Genomic DNA, 10,021 nt, shown 5'->3' with positions numbered 1-10,021 from the left:
CGAGATAGAATGGACGGTAGGGCAAGGGAGTGAAGGTGAGGGGGTTGAATAAGTCCGTTTCGCTCGTGGTGGGAAACGTGGAAGGATATGGAACAGAAGGAGAGAGAGAGAGAGAGAGAGTGCGTGATAAAAATATATTTTAACGTCACGTGTGATCTAATCCGCCTTTCACACGCGCGATCGAAACGTCAAAAGTGTCAAAACTCGGACTTGTCATCTTCAACATTTACAATAATAAATAAGTCTGTTCGCGTTGCTTGTACTTGTTTACACTCAGCTTCTCTCCAATATTCAAACATATATTTGTCTCTTTAATCAGTACAACAATTTTTGAGAATTTCAAGCAACGCGTAATAAAACTAATATTGTTAGAATACGCTGGAGATAAAGAAAGAGAAAGAGCGACGATGGAAAAAAAGAGAGAGAAAGGGACGAGGGAAGAAAGAGAAGTCTGCGCCGAGTAGTAGACGGAGCGCGGCGAGCGGGGAGAGGGAAGGTCGCGCGGGATTGGGCGGGAGAGGGGATGTATAGCTGGGTCGAATGCGCGCGATTGGTGGGGGGAGTCGTTGGCCTCGGGAGTCGGGAGTCTTCGTCCGCGAGCGGCGAAGTGGTCTTGTCAGTGTGTTGCGGAACGCGCTCTGTCGCTCTGCCGCTCTCTGTTAGTGCTTGTTGACGTTTCATTAGTGTGTATGTGCGCGCTCGCGCGTGATAACCACTGTTTTCGTGCCTCCGTTTTCGGAGTCGTGCTTCGTGCTCCGGCCGTCCGTCACGCGGCTGGATCGAAAGGTTTACGGTTTCTATCTGTCCATCTATTCCTCTCTGACACGTGTGTGTGCGCGCGCGCGGGTGCGGACGCGCGTGAGTGTTCAGTGTGTGCGCGTGCCTGTGCGTACATGTATTCCGGATGCCCGGTGTATATGCGGGCGGCGGCGGCGTCGTCGTCGTCCTCGTCGTCGTCACGCGGCGATGAACGCCGATGACACACGGGGGTTCCGAGGCAACTTCTTCGTCGGGTGGCGCGCATCGTCGAGCGCCCAGGACTCCTCGCGGCGGCGGCGGCGACGACGACGAGCACGCCCGCGGTGCCTGCTAGCGGCATCAGGACTCGCGGAGCAACGAGCTGCACCTTGGTAAGTGTCGAACAAGCGCAGGACAAGCGCATTGCTATGGTGTATTATCAACGAACACGATGAGCGCGCGTACAGTGTACATCAGGATATTTCCGTTAGTGCCGCGTGTCCTCCGATGAATTTGGAGTACTCGAGCGAATCGCGGTCATCTCGCTGTTTCAGGTAAAAATTCAAAGGAACTGGCGCCATTTTCCGCGCTACACGTTTGAATTTCTGGATGTTAAACGTTCCGATATACACTCCGGGCCGAAAGTTTAGAAATTTTTGAAGATTTTCATTTTGGGATTATTTTAAAATTATTATATAATAAGTATTTATGTTTAAATAATAAGGTTGCTTTTTTTTTAGGAGACACGGTCGACACAAACGTTGTTTTGTCCTTTTTTTACATTTAATGAGTAATAAAGGTACAACCACATTTGTGCTTGCTTGTGTCGATCGTATCTCGTAAAAAGAAAACTTATGTCACACTACGCATTGGAAACTAAGGATTACGAATTATAGATTAGAATTCGATCAGTCAAATACCTAATTTAATTTTAATCCGTTTTATTCCAATTGGTTGAATTTTAATTCATTTCGCAATTTCCAATGCGTATTATGACACGGACTTAATGGGCTTTCTAATAAGCTATTACCTAAGTTTTAAGTCTTAAAAGCCCGTAAGAAATTGACCAATCGTAGTCGATTATTCCTCTCACATTCAACTATAACTGGTCAATTTCTTACGGGGGAGGGGGGGGGTCTTTAAGGCTTAAAAGTTTATTGCAAAATGTATGTAGTTCTTCATAGAGCTCCAATCTTTTTATTAAATATCCCTAACAATATGTTTATTAACAATAATTCTTTAAATCGAATAGCAATTATTGGATCTAAAGATTATTGTTAAAAAATTATTATTAAAAACATTTCTTTGACAATAATTTTTCAGATCAGTAACTGTTATTGGATCCACTACATATTTAAGTAAGTAATCCCAAAAATGTTAATTTAAAACAAATTTTGTTTCCCAACTTTTGGAGCTCGACGAGTTTTGAATATATATTTTTAGGTTACTTGAGTATACAAATATTTTATTATTATGTTAACATTTAAAAATATTGTTATGGCGTACTACTAATTAAACGCGTGATGTACAACCAATTACAGCGCTGATTCTTAAAACTTTTTTTTCCAAGCGTTATTTAGGTATTAATTATGAGAAATCGATAAAAATCATTATTTTATCGTATCGAGAAACATTTCGTTAGAATTTTAACAATTAAAAGATAAAGACACTTTGCTATTCGCTCTGCTTGCCCTTGAAACCGAATTCGCAGGACGCACATTTTGACACGTACGTCTCGTTGATCATTGATATCGAAATAACCGCCATTTTCGTCGCGTCGCGTCGCGTCGTATTGTTAAAAGGATAAGATATTACATTTGCCGTACAACAAATTTTGTGTATTATAATTGATAGCACAGAGAGTTTCTTGGACCTCTAGACTTAAAAAATTTGCCGTGTGACAAAAAATAAACGGACAAATATAATATTGGCCTAACGTGGCTATTTGCGTTGCTTGAAATTCCGAAAAATATATGCACTCAAAATGAAATAGAAAATTTGTCCGCATTGCTCGAAATCCCTAAAAATTAAATTTTTGTACTCAAAACAAGATAAATATAATATTCGAATGTTGAAGAGAAAGAAAACGAAGATGCCAGGTGCAAAAAGTGCAAGTAACGCGAATAAATTTAAATATATATATTTGGGCGTTGAAAAGAGAGAGAAAGCGAAACTGCCGAGAGCGCAAAAAGTGCAAGTAACGCGAGCAGATCTAATGACAGGACGTCTCATATGTTTATGTATGTTTATGACGCGAGTCCCTCTGTGTTTCGTCACAATCGAACGCTCACGCCGTCCCTCCGCGTTACGTTCCGATCAGAATGAAAGGAACGTGATTAGCAGGTCGGATCTCTCGCGGAGCGAGACGCGTGAAGTTGGTCGTGCATGCGGCGCGCGGTCGACGCGACGTGACGAATCAGGATATAACTTGTCGGGACGAGTCAGCGTTCCCGTCGAATCGCGCCACGCCACTGTAATTCCTGACGCCGCGCCGGCAACAATTTCGAGCAAGTAAGGAGAAATTTATATTAAACGGATATAACAAGAGAAACTGTATTGTACTAAAAAGAGGAAGGAACAAGGAGATATCACGCTTTGCGTCTATTGTATAAAATTACATTTCGTATTCCAACTCCGTGAAAAGATATCGTTACAATGGCGGGATTACGCGAATGATTATAATGAATTATATACAGGATCAACTATGAATATTTTTTAGTTGTTATATATATGTATGTACATAATCCGTCACTTTTATTATTTTATAATTATTATTAATTTTGATTATTAAAGTGAATAATTTGAGAATAATCGCTTGATTTTTTTTTATATGCGTAAATGATTACACGGAGTATTTTTATATTTCAATTAAAGTCACTATTATTAACATATTGTATATTATTTATTCCGATTTTTATATTTGAGAACATATGGATATACATTTTATCATAATTTTCTGAAAAATGTAATGTTTCGTAAAAATCTAACAAAATTAACAAAATTGAACATGTTAAGTTGCTTATTTTATGACAGTATTTTTTTAAATATAGATTTTAATTAAAACATCTAATATGATTTCAACAATGTTTGTTTATTGTGAGTTTTCGATTTCATATTTAAAGAATAATCTGTAAAGAATAATTACTAAAAAAAAAAAGAAAAAAAAATGTTAAACAATATAACTGTATAAAACAATATTTTACAAAAATTTACATTGTTTCGCCACTGAGATTTAAAAATATTTTTGGTGACTATTCCCGGCAATGTAAATTTTAAAAGCAACTACGAGGTAGAATTGTTTTGGTTACAGCAAGTAGATAAATTATACGAAATATTTAAAGGTAGCTATATATGTATATTGTATATACATACTTGTATATATAATATACATATATTATATATATAGTTAAACATTTATTATATATATACATATATACTTACTTGAAGTCGTTAAATAATTATTGTTTTAAATTTAATTGTTTTACACTAGTGTGAGTGAAAAATTGATCGCAAAAAATTCGTGATTTTTTATCTTTTCCACTGAAAGCTATGATGCTTGCAGATATATCATGTGATAAAGATATTTTCAGAAATAAATAATTAAAAAAACCGTTAAAAATTCTTTGCTGGTACTACACAATCTCACTCGTTTGAATACGTCGTTTTATACCAAACAATTCAGATAAATTACACGTGCCTTTTAAAGGATGCCTCGCGACAGCGAGGAACGAGTTAGTTCCACTTCGTCCCTCGATTTGAATCGGCGCACTGGAAAACGTCTTTAAACGTCGGGAAATATTTGCGACAGAAATTGGTAACGGCTCGTCAAGACTCTTGAGTTGAGTAAAGCTTGCAAGTTCGATCGCGAAGTCAAAGAGGAAGTCCAGATATGATGTTCATATTCCTGTGACTGTACAGTCTCTAGGGGAGGCAGAGTGTTTTATTATGTTATGCTAAAAAAGCCGCGAAAGGCACTGTGATGCTGTATTTGGAAATAACGACAGGAATAGTTATAACTATTAAAGCCACATTCTGTATATCCGTCAGATATACAAGGTGGATATTAACAAGGGAGATTAGATTAGGCAACGCGAAAATTCAAAAAATTCTGAAACGTGTACAGGTAATTCTCAAATGTGCAAAACTTTAATCGCCTATGGTTTTAAATGCATATTTAAAAAATTTCTATTGCTGTTTTATTTTAAGCAACAGACCACAGAATAATCTTCTGTTGTTATACAGAGTGGATACTAAGTAAGTACTCTAAAAAATTTTAAGGAGTGATTTTTCATACAAATTTAAGATGAAAACTTTATATCACTACATGTTCAAGAAACGATTTAGTTTTAAAGATACAGGATGTCAAAGACAAAGAAAAAGTTTTATTTTTTAAAAAAATCACTGAGTGAGAGATATCGAACAAAATTTAACAAAAATTGCATTTCTTTTTTTTTATATCTACAAAGCTGTGTTTAGATAAGTATTGAAAAAATATGGATGTTTTGATACTTATTTATATGCAGTTTTATACATGTAAAAAGAGATGCAACTTTTGTTTAAAACTTTTTTTCGATATCTCTCACCGTTCAGCAGTTATTTCATCAAAAAGAAAAATCGATATTTTTTCAAGAGATAATTTCTTCCCCTTAAATGATAATATAGCATGAAAAATAGTTTTGTGTTATGGATGAACTAATTTACTTGCGCGCAATTTTTCAGAATTTTTTGAATTTCCGGGTTGGAAATTCTAACCTTTCTTGTGTAAGTACTCTCTAAATTCTTTAGAATATGGAATGTCATTTTAAAGAATGAAAAATTCTGTCAGTCTTGAGAAAGAGTAGCAGAATTTTCAATCTTTAAGATAAGTGAGATTTCACTTTTTAGAGTGAAATTCCACTCGAAAGAATTTAAAGAATACTTTAAAATCTAAAAGATTTTAAGAAATAATTTCTCACACAAATTCAAAACGGAAACTATAATCACACTCTAAAAAATAGCGGTGTCTATATAATTCTCATTATGTCGGTGTTAATATTAACATCAATATGATATGAATTTAACGTGAGTTTTAAATCCACATCACATTGCTATTAACACAGTGAGAATTATATCGCATGGCTGTTAAATCCACACCAGGGATGTTAAATCTACATTCATATTTTTTGAACTGTCAACTTTTTTGAATGCTTTTCAGCAAGAGACACAGATACAGCGTAACACAGTGAATTATTACATCCTTATTGTTTGCCAATGTTAAACAAAAATGAAATGATTACTGTGTTATATTGTATCTCTTGCTGGAAAGCACCATATACGTCCGAAACGGTTTAGTTTCAAAGATAGGATGTCAAAGTTGAAGGAAAAATTTTGTTTTTTTCCAAAGTTTCGGAAACCACTTGGGTTATTTTGATGTCTTAGAAACGTAAACAAAATTTCATCAAAATAACCCAAGTGGTTTTCGAAAGTTTTGGAAAAAGCGAAACTTTTCCTTTAACTTTGACATCCTGTATCTTTGAAACTTAAGCCATTTTGGACATATGGTCATACGAAGTTTTCGTCTTGAATTTGTGAAAGGAATTATTCTTTAAAATCTTTTAGAGTACTTTTAGAATATCTCGTACAACATTATTATTCCGTGGATCTGTTGAGGATTAAGATAATAAAACAGTCACATAGGAATTAAATAATATTTAAAACGAATGTTGGTTAAGTTTTTACACGTTTGAGAGTTATGATAAAAATGAGTAATGATATTTAGCGATTTAAAACGTTTCTTTGTGCATCGGTTAACATAGAGTGTGATTTTGAGTCAATTTTGTACGCCGCCTCGGGATAATTTAGATTTAATATATGAAGATTGACCTTTCTTTGTACCAGATCTTTCAGTTATAATTAGATGCAGTGCAGAATGCAGGATTGTTGCGAATTTCTGACTTCGCTTCTCCAACTAAATGTGAAACTGGGCTAGAAATTCATAATATATACTGAAATCCCAATGGATCGCGCTGCACACGCGAATAACATTACGAATCTCAACACTATTATTTGGATAGTCTGATATGTCAGAAAAGATTTCTGAAATGTACGTCGAAGCATTATAGACCTTAGTTTGGAGAACAATGCGTGAGCGTAGTATAAAATGTTGAAAGAATTTTGTAAATTCTATGTACTAAAGTTGTTCTTAACTGTAATAAGCGTCTTTTATGAACGTAATGAATGTTAACGTGTTGTCTGAATGTAATTCATGTACTTCAAGCGCAAAGTGTTTCTACCAAAAAACACTTGCCTTAGAAATTTCATGCACTTAAAAATAAAACTTCCTCGCTTAAAATTAATTGCGAAAGTTTCAATAAAGTTGCGCAAATCACGACAACGAAAATAGATTTCAGTGTGGTTTTAAGTACCTGAATTTTTTTCATTTTTATACAATTGATTTTTAAAAATTACATATCTCGAACTCTCATCGCTGAAAATCTCTTTTTATCAATTCAAAACAATTTAGCAACAAACATAGAAAAGGTTTTATAAAGGTTCCATATATCTCGAATGCGAAAGAGATTCGCTGAAACGTGAAATTATAACATGTTTCCTGGCTATTGTTATTTGATAATTATAGAAAGTATCTATAAAGCGGAGAGCTCAATAAATAATATCATAAAAGGCGAAAAGAGAGATCAATCAAGCTTTTAAAATGCTGATTCAGTTGGAAATCAAAATACGTAAAATGTAAATAAATTAAATATTGATTTTTTTATTTCTTTGGATCTATAATATGAGTGTGTTACGATAAGAAAGGTTTTTATTGGATATCTACTAATTTCTCTTCCTCGTTTTAATGAAATTGCCTTTATTTTATTCAGAGTGTAAAAGATAGATTTCAAATCTCTTGTGTGCGATTTAATAGTGCAGTATTACTAAAGTACGTTTTGGTGAATGGTCGAATTTTAAAACTGTCATCAAATCATAAAATTCATCGCGCGCTTTTAAAGAAGGTTTTGATCGCAGTTGGACGGTGTGCCGGAGGATCGGTTCCTTCGTAATTATTCCATTCATCCGGGCTCTATCTCTACCGCTTGGACATTACGCAAAACGTGTTTCGCTGGTGCGCGCGTTGCAAGGTAACGGTTCAGCGAAGCGCGCTCGACGGAAAATTGTCCGATCGTGTTCGCTGATGAACGACGCTTACGACACACTAATCCTCTCAGTATCGGTTTCTCGTCTATCGATATCTCTGAACTATCACGGTGGAATTTCGGTGACGTATCACGACGACGAGAGAACCTAGTCAGATCCTGATATATAATAGATAGAGCATCACGTATCTGTGACGTGTATTAATAGATGATAAACCGAGAGAGATGCGCACTTGTGTTCGATGTTTCCCGAGGTGTCGAGGTCGGATTTCATATTCTATTGTAGTAGCCGTGGCTTATGAGAAAACTCCGAGTTTTGTATGCTAAGAGATTCATCTATTCTCTTATCTGGTCCCGTGCCCACGCGGATTAATCATTCAAAGTGAATGCATCGGAGGAACGGGTTTCTTCGGCTTCAAGGCGAATTCATCGGGGTTCTCACTCGATAAAAAAAAAAAAAACTGTAAGAAAAACGAAGGATTTCCTTTCACACAGGTATAATTATCTGCGTTTAAAGACGAGAGAAATAGATATTCAGTATAAGTTCTATCAATAGCTGAAATAGTGAATTCTAAATGAGTACAACTAGATATTTTTATACTACAGATCTCGTATAAATAGATATTACGTCTTACTATTAATAGTATTTGTTATATCACTCGTATCATTATTAATATATAATATTTATTATCAAATATTGTATTTATTATATATATTATAAAAGCAGCATTTTAAAAATGAGAACTGAAAGTGCTCAGATTCTTTCTTAAGAAGCGTAAATGTCTACGTCTCCACAATTTTAATTATAAAAGCAATATTGCATTCTCTCTCTCTCTCTCTCTCTCTCTCTCTCTCTCTCTGTTTCTCACATCTATCAATGCAGATGATTATTTTACGGAGACATTTGTGACGGAGATTCGTTTGTGAGTCACTTCTTTCTCACTTTGGGCTGGGTGACTCGTCTTGGAATGATCATCAAATGCGAACCGTGCAGTAAATTCGCCGTTTCGCCGTGCCAGGACTTGCGAAATGCGAGTAATGGCTTTCGCCGCGCCAGGTCATTCTTCCGCCTGCACGGACGAGGTGCGATAAAGCTCCTCCTCGTACGAACATCGCGTCGACATTCCATTTTCGGAATGTAGTGTCTATCCCGCTCGGGGACCGCCTCTACACAGTGTACCGAGAGAGTATATCCGGCTGCAGTGCTTTGCAGCGCCCCACGTAATTTATTTTGGCAACGAACTTTAGAGTTTCTTGAAATATTGCGTCCTACCTACCTAATTGTGAACTTTACATCCGGTCGGAAAAGAGAACATGCGACGCGAGAAAATGACCGAGGATCTTATTTTTCACAAAATCTCTGTTCTCGGAACTCGGGTTTGTTGAATCGGTTTAAAATAATAAACGTTTGACCAAAGCCATCGATGGAACGTTGACATTTTGAAGTTTGTGTAAATTTGCTCACAACTTTTTTCGAGCTTAGTCACGATCTCTTTTTATCAAATATTATAATCATTTTATAGAGAAGCATAGCATTATAAAAGGACGTAAAATAAAGCTTTCTGAAATCTTTCAGTCATATTTATTAGTTTCACTGTATTTTGATTGTATTTTTATTGCAATAATATAACTCGGAATCTAATCTTAAATCTTATTTCAGTCTCTTCGTCACGCTTGGGGACAAAGTCCCAAGCGAAATACTCTAAAGGATCCGCTGGTGGCGTTTGTTGTTCATTGCTCACGAGCTTAAGCGTAAACATGATTTATTCGCGGATTATGCGTCGTGTCATCGTGGAAAAACGTATTATCGCCCCGGTGATGTTGAGCTTGCGCGCCGACGCGTCGCGATGCATGCACTTTTATTTATCCATTAAAGCGTGCGTTTCTTGACGTTCCTACGGCACGTTAGGTCGGTATATGTTAAGGTTTATATATATATATATGTATTTAGTTTACACACACATACATGTCGCCCTTCCCTTTTATGTGGCCTGTTAAATTTCTTTTCGAGGTGGCTGTCAGACTGAGTTTTTATGGAAAAAAAATATATAAACGTTCTTTCGCATGCCAAATATTGGATACGTTCAGCAGAAAAAATTAAATCAGTTAACGCTTAATGATTTTTTCATATGATTAGTTCTTGCCTTTAG

At 35.9% G+C, this 10,021-nt stretch overlaps 1 protein-coding gene across 1 annotated transcript in view; it reads left to right on the top strand.

Moving 5' to 3' along the window:
- Positions 1-740: 740 nt before the first annotated feature.
- LOC108753777 (disintegrin and metalloproteinase domain-containing protein 10) overlaps positions 741-10,021 on the top strand; it is a 69,495-nt gene continuing 60,214 nt past the window's right edge. The window contains exon 1 of the mRNA XM_018495667.1: positions 741-1,130. The gene's annotated coding sequence lies outside the window, so the exon portion shown is untranslated. The remainder of the gene's footprint in view (positions 1,131-10,021) is intronic.

Source organism: Trachymyrmex septentrionalis, unplaced genomic scaffold, assembly GCF_001594115.1.
Source record: "Trachymyrmex septentrionalis isolate Tsep2-gDNA-1 unplaced genomic scaffold, Tsep1.0 scaffold71, whole genome shotgun sequence".
In the NCBI taxonomy this organism is placed as follows: Eukaryota; Metazoa; Arthropoda; class Insecta; order Hymenoptera; family Formicidae; genus Trachymyrmex; species Trachymyrmex septentrionalis.
The sequence above is the reverse complement of the archived record's forward strand: the minus strand, read 5'-3'. Positions and strand labels throughout refer to the sequence as shown.